This window comes from Notothenia rossii, assembly GCF_949606895.1.
Source record: "Notothenia rossii genome assembly, chromosome: 6".
In the NCBI taxonomy this organism is placed as follows: Eukaryota; Metazoa; Chordata; class Actinopteri; order Perciformes; family Nototheniidae; genus Notothenia; species Notothenia rossii.
This window is the reverse complement of record NC_136909.1, coordinates 32,480,685-32,503,685: the sequence shown is the minus strand read 5'-3', so window position 1 is coordinate 32,503,685 and position 23,001 is coordinate 32,480,685. Positions and strand designations below refer to the sequence as shown.

At 40.6% G+C, this 23,001-nt stretch overlaps 3 long non-coding RNA genes across 6 annotated transcripts in view; 2 read left to right on the top strand and 1 right to left on the bottom strand.

Moving 5' to 3' along the window:
- The window catches only part of LOC307044809, a 449,985-nt gene that overhangs the window by 26,787 nt on the left and 400,197 nt on the right, over positions 1-23,001 (top strand). The window lies entirely within an intron of this gene.
- Positions 7,709-8,393, top strand: LOC307042320. The gene is made up of 2 exons (XR_013809078.1): positions 7,709-7,817; positions 8,249-8,393. It is a non-coding gene; the product is annotated as an uncharacterized lncRNA (long non-coding RNA).
- LOC307042319 lies at positions 8,670-12,227 on the bottom strand. 4 transcript variants are annotated; one of them, XR_013809074.1, is made up of 3 exons: positions 12,094-12,227; positions 9,239-9,964; positions 8,670-8,801 (listed from the first exon to the last, which is right to left on the bottom strand). It is a non-coding gene; the product is annotated as an uncharacterized lncRNA (long non-coding RNA). The 4 variants fall into 4 exon arrangements; XR_013809075.1 differs by lacking the exon at positions 12,094-12,227 and adding an exon at positions 10,275-10,407; XR_013809076.1 differs by lacking the exon at positions 12,094-12,227 and adding an exon at positions 10,295-10,400.

Below are 23,001 nucleotides of genomic sequence, written 5' to 3'. Positions count from 1 at the left end.
ATTTGGGTGGATTTTTCATATCTCTGGCTCCCCGTGCTGGATTTTGACATGGGACATCTCTTTCTAACCGTCGGAGCCAATGGAATCGAGGCGAACTCCCACAGAGTCCTTATTTGGTCATGTGTGTGTATTATACTGCCGCATAGCCAAGACCGGAAGCAGCAGCCACTCTGGTGGCTACCATTAGCAGCTAACTTTTGCTCTGCGATTTTTACATAAAAATGGAATTATGGATTATAAATAATTCCAATTATTGCCCAGGAACTTTATCAACCTATGGATTAACCGATTCAGCTGCGTTTTTTCTTGTTTTAATGCCATTGAACACGTCTTTTGATCAGATTAACAGCTACGGTGAGACGATCTCCCTAGAAGCTACGTAAAGGTACGTGTTGTGATGTCTGTCTTTGCTTCCCCTGTCGCAAGTTCGGATCACTCAGTGATGATACTATATACCTAAATAATCTGTGAAACCTCAGTTTTAATCGGAGATCTTGTATGTGCATCTACGATAAGTAATAAGGGTACTTTTATCTTTAGTTCTGTGCCAATGTCCGTTAGCATTTTTCGCTAAGGGGTCATTTAGATGCTTCTTATGAGACTTGTGTTTTGTTTTGGTAAAAATGGTTTATATCGTCAGTTAGCTGAGATTATTTCCGTTAATCTGGTATAACACATTAATAGTTTCTTAAATATTAAGATCCCCTGTGACACAGTGTCCTGAAAAGAAAAACAGGGTCCCCGCCGGTGGGGACCTTGGAATAAGCTCACATTATCAAAATAATTGAAAATGTTACATCGTTGATGTTATGTCAAAATGCATTTTATTATGTTGTATTGATCTCTATTGAAATTAAATTGCGAACTGACTATCCCCGGTTTGTCTTGACTTGTAATAACACTATCGCTGTAGATCAGGGGTGGGGAACCTTTTTCCTCTCAAGGGCCATTTCAATTTTTACAACATCCTTCGAGGGCCGTACAAATGATTGAACTCAACGTCTGCTTAAAAAACTCAAATCACAGCCCATTCATTTTGCGTTTCTTTCATGCTGTGCAAAGAAAAAGCAACAGCAACCTCTTAATCCAGATATTTATTTTACAAATCACTTTTACAAACTGTATTCTTGTTTATTAATAACAACTTTTTTTTACTGTCATATATATTGTATACCTGTTTACTTTATTCTCTTATTTTTCTATAACTATAATGATCATATAAAGATGTGCCTTTACCTCACTGGTTGGAGAAAAAGCTTCTTATATTCGTTAGCATAGCTAGCTAACCAGATGCTAATAACAACAACGTTATTGACTGTATGAGTATGACAGATGAACAGATTGCCACTGGGCTTTCAACTAAAGACACAGCCACGCAAAAACTGCGGCATGTGTACAGCTCCTTATGGGTATTGCAATTTGTGAAGTCCCGGCCCGGAGCCGCGTTCTGGTGCTCTCCGTTAGAACTACACTCCAGTCAGACGAGACATATACCACGTGATGACACGTTAGGCTCGTGTTGTGTTCAAGGACCCTGACCTTGGCCAGGAAAAACAAGCTTGTTTAATTATTTTGCGGTCTAGATTTCTTGAATTTTTTTCTTTTTTGCGTGTGTTTATAAATTACCTCGAGGGCCGTACCAAATGGTCTCACGGGCCCTATACGGCCCGGAGGCCGGAGGTTCCCCACCCCTGCTGTAGATAGTCACTGTAGCGCCAGTGTGACCTCCACCAAAATGTCAAGTATAAGATCAGCTTGTTAATACTACATCAATGGTCTGAGTGCAGTTTGATAGTTTGTTAATTGGGTTCTATTCAAAGAGGCAGAAACCAAAAAATGCCCAACACCCCAAATCTGGCAGCAAGGTTTTTAAGGTCGGCAGTCTCAAAAGGCTGCTAAGTGAGGCCAGCTGGATAGTGATGACCCTGGACAGTGGGGAGGCTGCGGTGAATAAGGGAACAAGGGACAAATTCAAAGCTATTTTCAATAACTATTCTGCCCCTCTTTATATCAAGCCATGGCAGATTTGCCTGGGAGTTGTTCCCCCCGAAGGTCTAAAGATGGAGGAGGATGTTTGCTGTACAGATTGTGAAGACCCTGGAGAAAACAAAGATTGGTGTCAAGAGTTCAGTATATGACCAAATGTGAAATATGGTCACTTTCTCCCCTTCTGTTCCAAAGCAATACATCAAATAAAGAAATAAACCAAGAAATTGGACGTTTTTAAGACTTTCCCTCAATAACTTTTTGGGGAAAAAACGGATTCATGAGAATAGGATGAACACAAAGTGCCCTTGACCTCTGTCCACCAACATTAAATCAGTACATCCTTAAGTCCAATTGGAGCCAGACATTTCCTCCTGGTGTTTCTGAGATATTGCATAAAAAAAAAAACATTATGCCTGTCACTGATGCAAAGGCATAAAAAGATGGAAGGCAATAGAAAATAGTGGGTATGACAGAAAGGAAATAAATCATGATCGGAAAAGCAGGGAAAGGACAATGAGTAGATATGAAAGCTTAAAGTTGACATTTTGTTTAAGCCTGAAGTTGTCTTTTTTTTGTGATGGGCCTAATTTATTTTATTCTTCACACCATCTTCATTAGACTAGACCAGGGATCTCAAACTCAAAATCTGGCCCGCGACTTCATTTTATGTGGCCCTGCAAGAGCTTGCAAAGAATATAATACGGTTATTATACGGTTACATGCCACTTTACAGTTGCAGGTTGCCCATAAACTACATGTCCCACAATGCATCTCGTTTTGTGACATGTGCACTGAAGAGACTTGCAATTATTTGCCCGAGACTTCCGCTTTCAGATGTAGTTAATTATTAAGTTATACCCTATCCGATATAACAATCCAATACAGAGGCAATTAGGTAATATAATGCATTATTGTATATATATATTATATATTTATTAATGCTGTCATAATTATCGTGTTAACGGCGGTAATATTTTTTTTTTATTAATTGCGTTCAAATATTTAACGCATTTAACCCATGCGCAGAATGGCCCGCCCCATACATCCCACCAGTGGCAGCGCCAGGGTATGGCTGGGGTAGGCTACAGCCATACCAAGAAATGGCTTAGCCCCACTTGGAAAAATGATGTTTAAGTAAGCAAAATAAAGTCCGCCAACTCGCGCGGAGTAAATTGCACGTCCACACAGCGACGTGCGTTGACCCTTGGCGGTGGGCGTATCTGAAGCTTGGGGATTTTTTGCGAGCAACGCGACCAACAACCAATCACATGAATCTCCCGCTCCGACATACAAAGCAATAGCAATGTTAAAACGAAGTAAACTGGATATAAAATCCCCAAACAGGCGAAAACCTACCAGTTTCACCCACTGTCTCTACCACCTCCCTCCATGCCTGGCTCCTCCGGTTTGTATATCGGTAGATGAACAGAGACTGATCATACAGCACCGGGTGATTCACTACCGCTATAATGAATTTTTCCTCAATTTTTGGGAATATGAGGAAATGACCTCCCATGACCTCTCTCCCTACATACACGCGGTTTGATTGGCTAGCGCTTGTTCTGGCAGATTTGCATAAACGGGATTTCATTGGCTGACGCTTCTGCCGAGGCGCCAAAAGTTGAACATTGCTCAACTTTTGAAGCGAGCAACGCCAGCAACGCGTCGCATCACTTCCCAAAATGCAGTTCGGCAAAAAGTGACGTCACCCCATTCAAAGTGAATGCTGAAGCGTCAACGCACGCCGCTGTGTGGACGGGCCGTAAGATTGATTTCAGTAGCCACTTGTCTGGAAATACTGAAGACTAGAAACGTTTTTGAAAACTTTTGTCACGTAGTGATCGTCTTCTCAATAGAACAACTTTGATAATGTCTTCTGGCCAATCAGAATCACGATAACGGCGTGGTGTTGTTGCAGGAAGTCCCGGCGGAGAATACTTTTGCTGTAGTAAATCTCTATACATCGATACAACATTACGCGTTGATAGAAACCAACACATAATGAAATAAGACCCCAAGGTTTGATGATTGATAGGTGTGTGGGCTGTCTTTCATTTTGACACACAGAACAATGTTATAATAAACATACATACTGTAGGCTATGTGAAATGGATATATATCCGCCTTCTTTCATTTATCTTTCCATTCCAACAACAATATACATAAAGGAATGGCATATTTTGGACATAGTTCGAATGATGATTAATCATGATTAATTAATTTTTAAGCTGTGATTAATCTGATAAAAAAATTGTAATCGTTTGACAGCCCTAATTTATATATGTATATTTATATAGTTACAACCGGCCCTTTGAGTGCAACCTTTATGCGAATCTGGCCCGCGATGAAATTGAGTTTGACACCCCTGGACTAGACGAAAGAAGTGTGAGAAATACTAAAGGTGCGCTCACATTTGTATTCAAATTCAGAGAAAAGTTTGAAATCTTAACCTTTGAATATCCTGCTGTCACGATCTTAGTTTTATGTCACGGTTTTAGTTTGGTCTGTCTTGTCATGGTTTTATTTTGAAATTCTGTTCTCCCTGTGTCTTGTCTTCCTCCCTGTCTTTAGTTTCCCTGGTGTGTCTGATTGTGTTCACCTGTTGCCCTTGTGTTTCTCCTTCCCTGCCCGGCTGTTTCTCGTCTCGTGATTACCCCTCCCTGTATTTAGTCTTGTCTCTTCCTGTGTTCAGTGTTGGTTCATTATTTGTCGTTCATGTCTCCCTTCATGTTGGTCACAGTCACCTTTTGTTTGGATGCTACCTCGTGCTCCAGTACCTGTTCATTGATTCTTGTTTTTTCAGCTTTTGTAAATAAAGCTCGCCTTTTGTTTCATTTTGAAACCTGCTTCCCTCCCCAATCTGCATTTGGGTCCTATTTTTCCCCAACCCTGACACCTGCAGGCACATCACATCCTTTCTTCAAACAACACAAGACACTCTATTCTAAGTGCTTCATCTTTTCAACAATCACAGCTGCATAATGACCAAAGAAAAAATAGCCATAACTTTAGATGTTTCATTTACTTGCAAAACATAAACCGGAGTTATTGTATATCGTTTTATAACTATGCACTTGACTCCTCCAGGTAAAAGGTGTCATTCACAGTTCACAGAACACACTTAATAACTTGTTTTGTCCTGCTCCCTGTGGAATACTGTGGCACTGGAATTTGTTTTCAGACTCTATTCAGGTGTGAACAAAAAACAATCTAATAAAGACAGGCCACAGATCCCCTTAAACACTTGAGACTCAGAGGTCCACACAAGGTTTTCTTCAAGACGTCAACTGATCAGAGGAGATATGAGTCAACTAAAACTGTTTTCCAAAGTTTAAACTGTCATAAAGATATAACCTTCACAAAACTCTTATCATTACGACATGGTTCTAGACACTCATGCTTTTAGCGTGGTTGCATCATATTTCCCATTTAAAGAAATTCCCGCCTTCACAACAACGTTGAGTCCAATTATTATTTTCAGATCTCTGTTACTCTGACAGTCCTTATTAGTTTTTGTTGCTGTTCCCTCTGGTGTTCCCTTCATTAGGGAGTGGTGCAGTGATGAGTCCAGGACCCGGAAAATACTTAACATTACACCACTTATGGTTCCCTTGACATCCCTTGTTTTTGGTTAGAAGCCTGAAATAAGGTCTGTGGTTGACACAAGCTGAAGAGATTTTGTTCCACAACATAAAATAAGTCAATATCATCTAGAGTGGGGCTCTAGATGTCACAAGCTTCTATGTGTGATTAAAAACTTTCTAACAAATGACTAACTAAAACTACAGAACGTCATCTTCCTGACAGGAGTCCAACTTTAGCTTAGTGGTGGTGTTGCGCAGCCAAGCAACCATGATGTTGTTTGTTTAGAATTACGTTATCTTCCTATTTCTGCCAATTGCAAAAATACATCATCACTGCAACACTCTATTGTAAATGATAATAATCCATAATATCTGTTATATATAGCAGTTACAACAATTGTGTGCAAACGCTGGCCTCTCATAACAACAATAACTATTCTTTTGAAATCATATCTTTGGCTGAAAATGTTAAGTGATTGGTCCAACGAAAGAAGTTTTTATTTAAACAACTAATAAAACACATATCCTCACAGGTTAAATCTGACAGAAGATTATTTACAAGAAATTTATGAAAATTCCCTTTCGGTGGGTAACAGAAATAATGCTATATATAATTGGGAAGATAACTAAGGAGTAAACCTAAAGGGTTATAGATTTAAAAGTACAAGGTTCAAGAAACTCCAGAAACACTGAAAATGATGTGATAGAAAAACATGTTGCTTGTCTAACATCAACAGAATACACAAATTATGTACTAATAGTAGGAATAATTTATCGATTTTCCATGGAATTTCTGTAAAAATCAATGGTTGATTTAGCTTTCTTGTGTCTCATTTACATGTAAAGATAACACACATGTTTTTCATTTCATAACACTTTTTCAACATGTTTTGATTGATCACGATTCATAAACAGTTTAAACTAAACAATATATATAATAATATATACAACTAGAGAATGCAATTCCTGAAGAAATTGCTAGTGGGAATGCTTTATGCTTAAAAGCTGACGCTGAACTGATATGCTGAAATGTAATGTGTAAGAAGAAAGTGAAGAATTTAGATTGAAATGATACATGAACACAGGGAGCTTGAATGTGTGATGAGAGAAGAAAAGAAAGTAAAAAGGCTTGGAAAAGCAGCAGAATATTTGAACTGCCAACTTCTGAACCAACTTGATGCCGAATGATCTGTCGCCATGGCAACGGCATTTGACGACACCCCATAATACGCTTAGATGCGTTGACGGCTGCATCGTTACCAAACCTGTGAAGTTTTGGGCTGTTTGGAGTATTTTCACTGAAGTTTTTTGAAAACCATGTTTCAAGGCGAGCATTGTGTTGCCATGGCAGCAGCATTTGAAGAAATCTCAAAACTGTCACGTAGATGTCTTCACGGCTGGACTGTTAGTAGGCTACACATGTGAAGTTTGAGCACTTTTTGAACATTTTCATAGGAGTTATAGCGACATCATGTTTTATGGCGAGAGATGCGTTTCCATGGAAACGGCATATGGTGAGATCTCAGATTTGTCGTGGAGCTGTTGAAACATGGACCGGTGATATACAAGTGAACATTGGGGGACGATTGGACCTTGTCGATTGGACTTACAGCGACATCGTTTTTCATGGAGAGTGGTCTGTCGCCATGGCAACGGCATTTGAAGAAATCTGAAAACGGTCTCGTAGATGTCTTCACGGCTGGACTGTTAGCACACATGTGAAGTTATAGCACTTTTTGACAATTTTCATAGGAGTTAAAGGGACATCGTGTTTCATGGCGAGTGGGCTGTCGCCATGGCAACGGCATTTGATGACACCCCATACTACGCTTAGATGCGTTGATGGCTGCATCGTTACCAAACCTGTGAAGTCCTGGGCTGTTTGGAGTATTTTCACTGAAGTTATGAGAAAACCGTGTTTCAAGGCGAGCATTGTGTTGCCATGGCAACGGCATTTGAAGAAATCTCAAAACTGTCCCGTATATGTCTTCACGGCTGGACTGTTTGCACACTGTTATCTGAAGTCTGCTGCTCTGAGCATGTCAGTTGGAGTGATGAAATCATCGTGTTCCATTGCACAGGTTTTTATAGTTGAGCCAGCGCCGTATAGATAGAAGAGTTACGACAGTGGAAATCCAAAAACGGTTATCGTCACGTGGTTCATGCAGACGAGGATCGTTCCCCGGAAGTTCATGGCAGGCAATGTGAATGCATTGATAACAGGAGATAGAACTACGATTTTTGGTAATTATTAGTGAATAAAGGTTTTGATTTGCAATATTTATAAAACAAATCGATATGTGTATGTATTTACATCAATATGTTTTAAAAAATAAAATAGAATTTGCTAATATTAAGTGATAATAATTAGGATTAGTGTGAACAACTAGTTTACATGTTAGGCTAACAGTGCCTTGGTTAAAGAGCCTGTTGCTGTTTATTTATAGCTTTGAATTCTTTCAAACCAATATTATCTTCTTAAACTTGTATGGTAGTCAGGAGCATCACTTTCTAATGTTTGATATATTTAGAGGGAGGGGATCTAAAGGAATGCTTCAAAATTCAGATTAGATTCATTTCTACCATTTTCTTAAATTCATGGTAGTTTCAGTAATCCCATGGTAATTGAGGACACAAGTTATCTAAATGACTAATGTCATCTTTATGGCTTTCAGAAAGGACAGGAGACCGACAGGTGACTATCAAAGGACTAGCAGCAGCAGCAGCAGCAGCAGCAGCATGATGATGATGTTAAATGTGTTGTTTTAGGAACATCCATTGCAAATACATGGAATTCAATAAACATTGAATAGCATATCATGCAGTTTGTCTGTGCCTTTTCCTCCGTGTTGTCCTGGTTTGCTGTGCTGCCTCCTAGTCGCCACCATGGTTTGCTGTGCTGCCTGGGGATGCTCAAATCGCTCCGAGAAAGGAGTACGAATGTACGGCTTCCCCACTGACACAGAGCGGAGGAAAAAATGGCTTGCTCAAGTCAGCAGGAGCAATTTCACGACCAACAGCAAAAAAATATGTGAGGATATTATATACAAACACTGCATTTGCACTTTTTCACAAAACGAAAACCACACCATTGGGAAAGCTTAATGTTTTGTTTAATACAAAAAAACAGGGAAAGGCTTGAAAAACACAGAGCTGAGACTCAGGGTGCAGGGTGAGGGTCTCAATGCAGGTATTCAGGCTCCATTGAATCCCCCTCTGGTTCTTGTGCTGAAAGAGGGAGTAACAGACAGGAGAAAGGGTTATACACACCTATATAGCACACCTATTGGATGGGAAATTGCCTTGGTGAGATAAGGTGTGGTCTTTGTTCCCAACTGAAGTTATGGAACTTTATTATTTGTGAGTTTAACAAAGTATGACAAATGGCATCAGTAACAGATGTGATATGAATTTTTATAAAGTTGTCTCACATTCTTGGTCATATTTTATATACAGTATGTAATGAGTATAACATGTCCAGTAAGTATAAAGTGTTTCCTAATACTGTGTATTCAACCACTATGGAATATGTATGTGGGCAGACAAAACTGAGTTGTTCTGTGTGTGAAGTAACCTCAAGTCACTCCGCAGGCACATTTTGATGCAGAACAGTTTGTCAAGACAAAAAAGGGTAAGACTAGGCTGAGAGCAGAGGCTATACCCACCATCTTCGTGCATCGCCCTGTGGTCAAAAAGAGAAGGGCCCCTGCACCACGATTCACCCCGGGACCTGTATCTACAAAGCCCATAGCTCATGATCACAGCTATAGTGTGAAAGGTGACACAGGTATAATAAGTATGAACTCTTAGTAACAAAAGTCATATTTCTTATTTTTAAGTGGTATAATATTTTAAATGTTCGAAAATCTACAGTGCCATGTCTTCTACTTACATTAGTCTCAAAGATTGAGGGAAGAAGGGATGAGGAGACTGAGAGAAAGGAAAGTGAGGGTGAAGAAAGAGAGGACATGGCTAGTGAGGAGAGACAGGGAGGGTGGACACCACCCACTCAGCCAGCAGCCAGTCAGCATACGAGGGAACCAGCAGCCAGTCAGCATACAAGGGAACCAGCAGCCAGTCAAACTGATCTATTAAAAAAATTAAAGAGAAAATTAAAGAGCCAAGAAGGAATCACCAAAAAAGCAAAGTCTGCACTAAGAAAAATCAGGAAGGAAAATGCAGCTCTCAAGAAAACAATGAAAATTAGGGACAACAAATATAAGAAAACGTTTTAAAAAGACCAACTTAAGGCATTAGGCAGACTCACCACAAAGGGGATGAAATGGAGCAATGAGACAATTAAGAAGGCTTTAAAAATTCGCTTTGCGTGCGGACCAACGGGTTACAAAACTCTGCAGGAATTGCAGATTCCCCTTCCAGGATTAAGGACACTGCAAAGAAGGATGCAATGTGTTAAGTTTGAGCCTGGTGTGTAACAGCTAACATCAATGCCCCTCCACCCGTAACATCAATGCCCTTCCACCTGCCAACATCACTGCCCTCCACCTGCCAGCACCCAGCCAGAGGAGCGCAAACAACAAAAACAAGCAAGGTGTCCCGTCATGTACCTGGACATTTGGGTTGGCAAAATGGAGTAAGAGATGGACTTGAAAAACCTTGGTGGCTCTCTACTCATGTTGTTACAGTTGTCTGCCATTTCCACATCTTTAGAAAATATGAAATAAATGAAGTGAAATCAACCTCTTCTCTGGAGAACAAACTTTGATTTCTCTGTCTTGTGAGTTTGCAGTCTTGCAGTTTTGCTCCTCCACCTGTAACATCACTGCCCCTCCACCTGCCATACAGTAGGTTACTAACAAGATTACTTATATAATACAGTGATAGAATACATGTTTAGTATGCTTACTTATATAAAACAGTAGTATTAAACTTACCTTGTGTTTTTACTCTCACTTAAAGACCCTGTGAAGTGTGCACCTGTGCATGATCTGTTATGCTAATACGTATAGTAATGACCAAAATTGTCCATTGGAACCCATATCAAAAGATGTTGGAATAGCAACGAATTTGACGAGTTTTGAATTTGCCGGGGAAATCTGCAGTCGACCTTCGCCTTCGTGGGCGTGGCTTGCGATCTACTTCGTGACTTCACGAGATGGACGCCGCCGCACTGTTTACATTCACCACCGTTCATTTTTTCTCTTTTTCAAAGTCGAATTTCTCAACGTTTTTGAGCTAGTATTTTCCTGGAAAGTGTGTCGGAGTCGAATGGAAGTGATTGCCAATCGACAAAACCTGACAATGGAGGCGACAGTGAAGAAAGAGGGATGAAAAACACAGGGGAAACGATGCATTGCCGCTGGCTGTAGTAATGTCAAGTCTGCCGAAGTGGCGATGTTTCTGTTCCCAAAAGATGAAGGTGAGCCTGGCTGGTGTCATTGTTTCGTAGATTCTTTGATTGATCATGATAAATAAAGGCCACTGGTCGATTCGAGAGAGAGAGAAAGAGAGACTGAGAGAGTTACAGGGTTGTCGTTAGCATCTGGTGCTAGCTCGGAGCTAACGGAGATTAGCTGTTTCAACAATAAGGAGAGGGAGAGTGCTCTCCTGTGGGACTGAGAGAGATAACGTCAGCTCAGGGAGGTAAACTGTAGCCTAAGTTATCTCAGTGGGTTTGGTCATCTATGTAAACAAATATTTCCATCTATGTAATATTAGTTGTATAAAATAGGTTAAGAAATCCTTCCAATGTTTTTTGATTATTGAAATATATGTTTCATATGAGTGTTGAGAGCTGTATCCATAAATCTCTTGATGTTGCCCTCAAAGTGCACCAAATTGATCACTTTCCTCATCTATCCTGTCCGAAAAGCTGTCCAAATCAATCATTTCTCTCACACTAGTATCACTTTCCAAAGTCTCCGCCATGTTTACAATCGCAACTGGGTACATATTGTGACGTCACAGCCACTATCGTCTGCAACTTCCGTTAGGCTCAGACGGCAAAATTAATAATGCATTTATTAATAATTATTAAAAATTATTTTAGCCATGAACAGGCACAATGATATGTAAGGAATGAAACTGCCATTTCATTTTGGTGCAAAAACATGCACTTCACTGGGTCTTTAAGTCCCTCTCCCTTTGCCATCAATCCAAAATCAGCTGAGCTGCAACATTATACAGACAGGTAATAATCAACATAATCACAAGGACACAATATGGCTCTGCTAAAAACACTCACTCTTACACGCACCAAAGTTATATTTATCTAATATTTAACTCCCTCCACCCCCGCATACAATCCCTTTTAGAAGACCCTCTTTTCTAATTCAACAACGTTGACGAAATGACATTAAGAGAACGTAATTTACAATTAAAAGGCTGTTCAACGTGTGTTGCTAACTTGATCCGGAATCCTAGCTTTATCTGTTATCTGTAAACGTTCCCTAAATCTACTAATTTAGGGATGATCCACTGACATCCTTTAATACACATGTTAATTTGAATCAGATGTACTGATAATATCCGCAATATAAATCTTTAAACTTCTTCTTACCTTTAAAAGTCCGTCACGAACGGTCTATTATGCTGCAACTCTACAGCTCTGCTAGCCTTGGCGCTAACTTCCGGGGAACGATTGAGAGGCTCCACGATCCGCCATTGCTGTAAAAAAGTGGTCCATTGGAGTGAACGGAGATGACGTAACTCTCAGTCTATACGGCGCTGAGTTGAGCTAACCAGCTGCCTAGACTTCAAAGGCTTCATTGTTCTGAATGAGAGATGAACCTCTTACATGTGAACGTTTTGTGGAAGAACCAGTGCTTGAATTGGGCCGGTACTCACCGGTACGCAGTACCGGCACTTCTGATTTTTACCCATGTGGTACCGGCACTTCTTACTGAGTACCGGCAAGGTGCCGGTACTCAGTAAAATGCCGGTACTCAGCCGCCGGTAATATACGTATATTGTAAACGCAACGCAGCGCAAATGTGGGTCTGACTCTGCCTCACAGAGGGTGACTGGCTGTCTACATGACGTGGCCTGCCGACATTGCCACTTTCATATAGATCATACTAATGCCCTCGATTGGTCTCTGCGTGTCATTCAAGCTCGGGAGGGTGTGTGTTGGTGTATGTGTGGCGCGAGCGAGCGACAAAGTGCGCGCACCGGTTACGTGTATTGTTGTTAGCATCTGGTGCTAGCTAGCTGGGCTAACGGATATCAGGAGCTGTTTCAACAACAAGGTGGATGGAGAGTCCTTTGCTGTCAGACTGAGAGGGTGATAACTTCAGCTCTGGTGAGGTAAATTACTCTCTGAGTCTTTAGATAGTTAACGTAGTTTAAGTTATCTCAGTGGGTCTCAAACGGTTCGGTCACCATTTATGTAAACACATATTTCCATTTGAGGGGGTAGTGATTAGTAAAATACGCATGAATAATACAAACAAAATGTTAACTAGGTGAAAAAAGGTAAGATAAACTTATTGAGAGCTACAACTAGTCTTTGCTGTTGCCTCAAAGAGGAGCAGGGGGGAGAGGAGGGAGACAGGAGAGGCCGATTCAGGAGCCCAGACACACTCACAACTATAAATGAACCAAAAACAAATAAATAAACAAGTTTCAATGTTTTTTCATATTGGATATTGTATGTTATTGGTTATGGCCATTTACTTATGATTTTATGATTATTTAAATGTATACATTTTTGTTTCATATGGGTGTAGTCTCTTTATTTCACCCTCAAAATGCACCAGATTGATGCATTTAAGTCCAACATTTAAAAAAAAATCTTACCGGGGGAGCATGCCCCCGGACCCCCCCTATAGGATTTGAGGCCCGGCCCCACTGTTCCCAAATAGATTTGCTATTTTTTTTAAATAGTAACCCATCTCCATATGTTTCTTTTTGGGTAGTAGATTTAAACTAGAGGGCCATCACTTTGTGCAGCAATGCTATTGACAAATAAATCCAGCAAAATGGCACAAAAAACTGGTAGTGGCCTCAGGGACGAGGAGTCATTTAACCAGCCAGTAGGAGTCAAGCTTTACTTTCTTTTATATCCATAAAGAAAAAGTAAATCTGTTTACAGTTGTTTCATTATGGATGTTGAGAGGTATCCATATATCTCTTCATTTTGCTCTCAAAGTGCACCAGATTGATGCATCTAACTTCAATATTTAAAAAAAAAAGTTCCCGGGGGAGCATGCCCCCGGACCCCCCTAGACTAGAGGGTGTCAGGTCCACTCCCCACTTATAAAAATAGCACTTTACCACTGCACCCCCTCTAATCTCAGATGCACCCTGAGTCATTTTGTTTAAGTACAGTGAGCCTTTCTAAAATATACAGTAAAGAGACAAACCCACCAGCATTATAGGATATACTATGACTTTGTGCCAAATACTTGTTGCTGATTTAGAGTACTGACACCTTTTTTATTCCAATTCAAGCACTGGGAAGAACCGTAACAGATATCTGTGAAATTTCAAAACGTGAAGCATGTCAAGGAAGTTGAGTATCTGAAGTGTAATGTTTGTGTAGTTTCGGGTTAATAATGTGGCCTTTTTGGCAGTTTAACTAAAGGTGTGCGGCTGCTACCGTGAGGAAATATCTGCCTGAAATTACAATGGGGTTTAATGGAGGAATGTTGAACGTTTTTGTCACTTCATGCCCTCAAAAAGCATTTTTTTTAAATATTTTGCTTAACTATTTGTCATTTTTCAAGCTACGAGATGTTTTCCTACGTTTGTCATGATAAATTATGTCTCAGGAATGTAGGGTTTGGGAATTATGGCAGTTTAAAAAATATATATGAATGCGAATTTCAAGCTGTCCTCCACTCTAGCTGTGACATCACGCACTCTAGTTAATGTTAAAATGTGAAGAAAACCTCTAAAACAAGGTCTGAACAATGTTTAATATCTTTAAAAGTAAGAATCAGATTTAAAAGTTGTTTTACACGAATAATGTCAGAAAGATGTGTAACATTTTAAAGTTAAAATGAGGTTTCTGAGTGAAAGTATGAATGAACAGTTAGCAGTTGAAGTCGCATGAAGATTTGTTGAAGTTGAAGATTTCCTCCATTGACTTCAATGTTAAAAATGTGATGTATTATGGGATTTATCTCTGGAATTATGAAAGTTATGCATGAGAAAAGTAATAGCAATCGATTCCTGACCGAGCTGAACGTTTTGATGTTTGAACGGAGTTTCTGCGATGTTCAATGCCGCAGGAGAAGAGGGCCAAAATAACCCGGCGGAATAATAATAAAAATGTTGTCCGTTGAAGAACAGTTAGTTGGAATGCTGTTAACAGCATTCCCACTAAAAAATATATACAAAGAGGCTCTATTATGCTTTTTGTGGTTCTCCATTTCCTGTAGTGTGTTATATAGGTTTTGTGCATTTAAATGATCTACAAAGACTAAAATCCCAAAGTTCCCTCCAGAGGGAGTTTCTCTCCCAGACCCCCTGCATGCACCTCGTGTTTCAGGAAAAAGACATAGAAGTTTTTTATTTATTAAATCCTTTTAGTTTTCTTCCTTTCTGATCCTTGCCACTGGCTGATTTGCTCACAGCATGCTGCTGGCAAGCTAAGAACTAAATACAAAGTCCATTTACTTCCTACTATTAAGAACCCCCATTAATGCACTCAGCTGTACCCAAGTTAAACATAATGTGTTTAACATTAATCCATCCATCCATCCATCTTCTCCCGCTTATCCGTGGTCGGGTCGCGGAGGTAGCAGTTCCAGCAGAGAGCCCCAAACTTTCTTTTCCCTGGCCACATCAACCAGCTCTGACTGGGGGATCCCAAGGCGCTCCCAGGCCAGAGAAGAGATATAATCCCTCCATCTGGTTCTAGGTCTACCCCTTGGTCTCTTCCCAGCTGGACGTGCCTGGAACACCTCCCTAGGGAGGCGCCCAGGTGGCATCCTAACTAGGTGCCCGAACCACCTCAACTGGCTCCTTTCGACGCGAAGGAGGAGCGGTTCAACTCCAAGTCCCTCCCGGATGACTGAACTTCTCACCTTATCCCTAAGGGAGACACCAGCCACCCTGCGGAGAAAACCCATCTCGGCCGCTTGTACCCGCGATCTCGTTCTTTCGGTCATGACCCATCCTTCATGACCATAGGTGAGGGTAGGAACGAAAATGGCCCGGTAGACAGATAGCTTTGCCTTCTGGCTCAGCTCCCTTTTCGTCACAACGGTGCGGTAAAGAGACTGCAGTACCGCTCCCGCTGCTCCGATTCTCCGACCCATCTCACGCTCCATTGTTCCCTCACTCGAGAACAAGACCCCGAGATACTTGAACTCCTTCACTTTGGGTAAGGACTCATTCCCTACTTGGAGTGGACCGATGGTGTTTAACATTAAATTCAGCTAAACCTCAGCAGAGTTATATTGAAGTATACGGTGTAACTGCAGAAGTAGTATTCATTTTGGGTGCAGCTGAGGCCATATGTTAATCCAACCTCTCATCTGCCAGTTCAAAGCTGTAGTCCATGACAACATTTCAAGGGCTTGGACCTCAGAGCTCAGTCATGGATTCTTATGAAAAATGAAATACAACGATAGAAACACTCCTCAAATTAAAGCACACAGTGTCCTTAAAGAGCCTGGAGCCATACGGGTTGAAAAAAAAGCAAAGTCTATTAAACCATCGTTTACTGCATGTGGAGCAAAACTGAACTGAATGGAGTTTATTTTCCTACCAAACAAACCAAACAATCTTTTAGTTGGCAAAACCTGACGTGAACGTGGATTGATGCCATGTCAATAAAGGTGGGGTATGTCATTTTAGAGAAATCAGCTCGAGTGCGCTAGAATTTTGAAGTACACAACCGGAAAATATCTGCCTCTTCCTTCAGACTTCCTTACAGAGCCCCTCCTCCAACACACACAAACGTGCACATGACCAATGAGGGCACGAGATAAATGTGTGCACAGATGGAAGGCTGACAGGCAGGTAGGCCATCCAATTATTTTAGCCGGGCCGGTGAAAATTATTGGTCGTGCTTTTTACAGTGCTACGGCTTCCGCACATAACATTTTTTTTATGTATTGTCAAAGTATTTAATATATTCATTGCTATCGGGATGTTAACCCTTTGGAGTCGACCGTCACCAAGCCCCCAGGAAGTGCGCCGGAATCTGATGAGAATATTCGTAGTGGCCAAACGGCGGTACCACACTTCCGTTTGGTTGCTGGGCCCGGAAACACTTTTTCCCATTGACTCACATTGGGAAAGAGTGGTCTGTAAATCGTTGGATATTTTTTTTCAAACTAAATAAACTACCCAGTATGAACGTTTGTATAGCCCTTATTAAAAACATTCGGTCCTCAAGTTGTAAAATGTGCTAATAACGTCATTCTGAGAGTTATTTCCCTCTGCATTACGAACGTGCATCTAACCCACGGGACCGCGCCGCCCGGCAAGTTCATGTTACGTGTTCAGTACTACATGTGTTTTACCTTTACCCATGGATGCACAATAAGAACGGACTCATATCGCCTTACTGCCAGTGAGCCCACGGAGCTGTAATAATAGAGATATTGCACATGTTTGCTGTAATTCAAATATTATACATGGGCTGTATGATGTAAATCTTTTACCGTAAATGTAAATCAAATTAATATTACCGACGTAGATTAACGTCCCTGTAGCTTTTTATTGCACTAAGAAGCTTATTGCACTGTGTATATATATTTAAAGATTGAAGTAAAGTGACAGACAAATATTGAGAATTTAGATAGTTAGATACAGGGGGGGATCTAGAAAAATATTCATGGGTGGCAAGAGGGTGGCAGGAGAATTTCAGGGGTGGCATCCCCTGGCAGAAGTATATGCTGATTTAATCGCAGTCATATCAATCAATGTTAACTTGGAAAGCCACAATATTGATATTTTAACTCAATAACATTAGGTGACATTATTGTGGCACAATTTTAACTGAACAATAACTGAATGAGTTTGTTTCACTCTTAGACCAGCAGGGGTACCAAATATATGAAGACTGCTGCAATAAGTACATGAATTAACTGTCTCATCGATGTTTGTCTAAATTAATATGATACTATTAACAATCATATCACTCGTATCAGCTGTCAATCAGTGTTATGATTCACATATTCAGTGTTATTGTTAAATAAACTATATTTTTTGGAGGAGTTAATGATGAATGTTCCTCAAGATGTTTGCTCACCCTCCTTCAATTTTGAAAGACAAGTAATTACTATATCATATATCAAAAGAATCAAAGGAACAGTTCAGCGCCCCACAACTTCATTGCAAACAGTTACAACCTTGACTTTACATCAGAAAGAAAACACATTAAAGAAGTGACTAATTGCATCAGTTAGGGTTAAAAAAACATGTATTCAGCTAAAACATATACATATATAATCATCCAGTGGAAAGTCCTTACCTACTGGCCTAGTTAAATCAAAGTGGTTACTTTTTTTTGGCTGGGCAGTGTAGTTTTACACACCGTCTTATTTGACTTTCTCAGGACTTGAAACTGTTGTTTGGGGGCAGAACCCCACAAAGAAGAAAAATGTTATACACATGTAAGGTCATCATCTTAACAGTTTTTTATGCTCATCCGTGAGCAGAGCATCAAGTTGGCATGCCTATTACAGCTGAATGTGGCAATTACCATCTTGATCAGCAAAACTCCTCACAAACTGATTAAGATTTAAAGCAATGGTGCGTTTTGATTCAATGCTGAGTACAGCCAACCTGACAGGCTCTTATCTGTCATTGTAGACCGCAAAAAGTGGCGGCTCCAGAGTATTTTTGTTGGGTAATCTATGGTACAGTAGGGCTAACCCATACGGCCCGTCTACACTACAGGCATGAAAAAATCTTGAAGCTGGGCGTGTCTGAAGCTTGGCGATTTTTTGCGAGCAACCAATCACATGAATCTCCCGCCCCCGACATACAAAGCAATAGCAATGTTAAAACGAAGTAAACTGGATATAAACTCTCCAAACAGGCGAAAAAACTATCAGTTTCACCTACTGTCTATGCCACCTCCCTCCATGCCTGGTTCCTCCGGTTTGCATCCCGGTAAATAGTTCTGGTCGTAAAGAACCGGGTGATTTGCTACCGTAATATCTCGTTTGGAATATGGGGAAATGAATTGCGGTCTGGCTCTCCCAGCTTGCACGCGGTTTGATTGGCTGCGCTTGCACTGGCGGGATTTGCATAAACGGGATTTGCATAAACGGGATTTGATTGGCTAATGCCAAGCATCGACCCTCAAAAGTTGAACATTGTTCAACTTTTGATGCCGATAGATGCTCGTGATGCTTGCAAAGCCATGCCATGCTCTCCACAATGTAGTTCGGCGAAGATTAAAAATCTTCTACGTCACCCCATTCAAGTGAATGGGCGAAGCGTTGAAAGCATTTTTCGATGCCTGTAGTGTAGACGGGCCGATAGAGAGGTGGGGCAGTATTTGCAATGTAATTACATACAGGCTCCCCTTGACAGTGAAACGCCACACGTGAGGTTTAGATTATTTCCCTGTCTCAATCCAAATTGAACTGTATGAAGACATGGGTGGAGCCTCTCTGGTGGTTGACTAATCAGAACAGAGTGGCCGAGCTGACAATCGGAGCACACTGGGCTCACAGGGAGGGGGGGTCAAGAGCTGCAAAGAGCAGTGAATACTGCTGAATACACACACTTTACAGAGATGCTGTATGCGAAACAAATGTGAGTTTGGAAAAATGCACAGTATAAATCTATTTTAGTATACCTCAACAATGGAATTATGATCAGTGGAAATGGCCATGACATGGGACCTTTAAAGGCCCAGTGAAGTGTGCACCTGTGCATGATCTGTTATGCTAATACGTATAGTAATGACCAAAATTGTCCATTGGAACCCATATCAAAAAATTTTGGAATAGCAACAAATTTGACGAGTTTTGAATTTTCCGGGGAAATCTGCAGTCGACCTTCGCCTTCGTGGGCGTGGCTTGCGATCTACTGCGTGACGTCACGAGATGGACGCCGCTGCACTGTTTACATTCACCACCGTTCGTTTTTTCTCTTTTTCAAAGTCGAATTTCTCAACGTTTTTGAGCTAGTATTTTCCTGGAAAGTGTGTCGGAGTCGACTGGAAGTGATTGCCAATCGAGAAAACCTGACAATGGAGGCGACAGTGAAGAAAGAGGGATGAAAAACACAGGGGAAACGATGCACTGCCGCTGGCTGTAGTAATGTCAAGTCTGCCGAAGTGGCGATGTTTCTGTTCCCAAAAGATGAAGGTGAGCCTGGCTGGTGTCATTGTTTCGTAGATTATTTGATTGATCATGATAAATAAAGGCCAGTGGTCGATTCGAGAGAGAGAGAAAGAGAGACTGACAGAGTTACAGGGTTGTTGTTAGCATCTGGTGCTAGCTCGGAGCTAACGGAGATTAGCTGTTTCAACAATAAGGAGAGGGAGAGTGCTCTCCTGTGGGACTGAGAGAGATAACGTCAGCTCAGGGAGGTAAACTTTAGCCTAAGTTATCTCAGTGGGTTTGGTCATCTATGTAAACAAATATTTCCATCTATGTAATATTAGTTGTATAAAATAGGTTAAGAAATCATTCCAATGTTTTTTGATTATTGAAATATATGTTTCATATGAGTGTTGAGAGCTGTATCCATAAATCTCTTAATGTTGCCCTCAAAGTGCACCAGATTGATCACTTTCCTCATCGATCCTGTCCGAAAAGCTGTCCAAATCAATCATTTCTCTCACACTAGTATCACTTTCCAGAGTCTCCGCCATGTTTACAATCGCAACTGGGTACATCTTGTGACGTCACAGCCACTATCGTCTGCAACTTCCGTTAGGCTCGGACGGCAAAATTAATAATTCATTAATTCATTAATTATGAATTATTAAAAATTATTTTAGCCATGAACAGGCACAATGATATGTAAGGAATGAAACTGCCATTTCATTTTGGTGCAAAAAAATGCACTTCACTGGGCCTTTAAATAACGTTAACTCAAGGGAACAATGTATTTGAGTCAGCTCAAGCTCTGGCTTTCCTTAAAAACGAACTAATTTAATAAAAAATCACAGTTGTATTACACACAATGCACTGTATTTGAGAACAAAAATCTGTAAAAAATGCACTATAATACATTCTGACGAAAAATACAGATTATTATGAATACAAATAAAATAAAAGAAACCTACTGTGAGTTACTACAAGCTATAAAGTGGATTTTAAAAACTTTTATCGAATAAAAGCTCACTGCGGGACATTGTAGAAATGCGTGTGTGCACCACGACAATGGAGCCTCATTCACTTTACATTGAGGTTGTTTCCGTGGTGCAGACGTGTAAATGTAGCAGCTCCGTGACTTCACCACGTCCTGCGGTATTAAGGAGTCGTGGTGGAGTCATGTATTCTGGTGAGACCAGGTTGGCAATGCCTATATGGATTAGGATTTTGCCAAAGCGAGCCCTTTTAAAATAAAAATAATATGTTATTTATTATATAAACCGTATTGGTACAATGAGCGACATCCAGTGACGGATTTTGGAACATTGATTGGATTTTTCTCATGGCAGTTAGACTCTAGAGACAAACCAGGGGACTTTATGTTTAATCTGTCTGTCCATTTGGTGTAGTATTTTATCCAATATTACATTTGGTTTATATATTAGTTACTTTGTTATGAAATGCCAGGTTTTAGGCCTTGGTTTGAACATTCAATCCTGGAAATAAAAAATCAACCAGATTCATTTTTCTTTAATCCTGACATACAGGAATGTCTCAGAAAATTAGAATATTGTGATAAAGTTCTTTATTTTCTGTAATGCAATTAAAAAAACAAAAATGTCATACATTCTGGATTCATTACAAATCAACTGAAATATTGCAAGCCTTTTATTATTTTAATATTGCTGATTATGGCATACAGCTTAAGAAAACTCAAATATCCTATCTCTAAATATTAGAATATCATGAAAAAGTATACTAGTAGGGTGTTCAACGAATCACTTGAATCGTCTAATTAACTCGAAACACCTGCAAGGGTTTCCTGAGCCTTGAAAAACACTCAGCTTGGTTCAGTAAACTAAATCACAAGTATGGGGAAGACTGCTGATCTGACTGCTGTCCAGAGGACCGTCATTGACACCCTCCATCAGGAGGGTAAGACACAAAAAGAAATTTCTCAAAGAGCAAGCTGTTCACAGAGTGCAGTTTCAAAGCACATCCACAAAAAGTCTGTTGGAAGGGGGAAATGTGGCAGGAAACGCTGCACAACCAAGAGAGATGACCGCAGCCTTAACAGCATTGTGAAGAAGAGTCGCTTCCAGAATTTGGGGGAGCTTCAAAGACAGTGGACTGAAGCTGGAGTCCAGGTATCAAAAGTCACTGTTCACAGACGTGTCCGGGAAATGGGCTACAATAGCCGTATTCCCATGGTCAAGCCACTTCTGAACTCAAGACAACGGAAGAGGCGTCTGACTTGGGCTAAGGAAAAGAAGCACTGGACAGTTGCACAGTGGTCCAAAGTCCTCTTTTCAGACGAAAGCAAGTTTTGTATTTCATTTGGAAGTCAAGGCGCCAGAGTCTGGAGAAAGGCTGGAGAGGAGCAAAATCCAAGTTGCTTGAAATCCAGTGTGAAGTTCCCACAGTCAGCGATGGTTTGGGGAGCCATGTCAGCTGCTGGTGTTGGTCCACTGTGTTTCATCAAGCCCAGAGTAAATGCAGCTGTGTACCAAGAGATTTTAGAGCACTACATGCTTCCGTCTGCTGAAAAGCTCTATGGAGATGAGGAATTCATTTTCCAGCATGATCTGGCACCTGCCCACAGTGCCAAAACCACCAGTAACTGGTGTACTGACCATGGCATTACTGTCCTCGATTGGCCTGCAAATTCCCCTGACCTGAACCCCATAGAGAATATGTGGGGTATTGTGAAGAAGAAGCTGAAAGACACCAGACCCAACAATGCTAATGAGCTAAAGGCCGCTATTGAAGCATCCTGGGCATCCATAACACCTCAGCAATGCCACAGGCTGATTGCCTCCATGCCACGCCGCATTGATGCAGTAATCCGTGCAAAAGGATTCCCAACCAAGTACTGAGTGCATTAATGGACATTTTCAAATGTTTGATTGTGTTTTGCTGTTATAAATCTTTTTTTTTTACTTGGTCTGAGGAACTATTCTAATTTTTTGAGATAGGATTTTTGAGTTTTCTTAAGCTGTATGCCATAATCAGCAATATTAAAATAATAAAAGGCTTGCAATATTTCAGTTGATTTGTAATGAATCCAGAATGTATGACATTTTTGTTTTTTTAATTGCATTACAGAAAATAAAGAACTTTATCACAATATTCTAATTTTCTGAGACAGTCCTGTAGAGTAGAAGTAGATAGTAAGTAAGCACATCTGTATAGGAAGACGAGTTAAGGGATAGAGGAGAAAAGGTCAATTT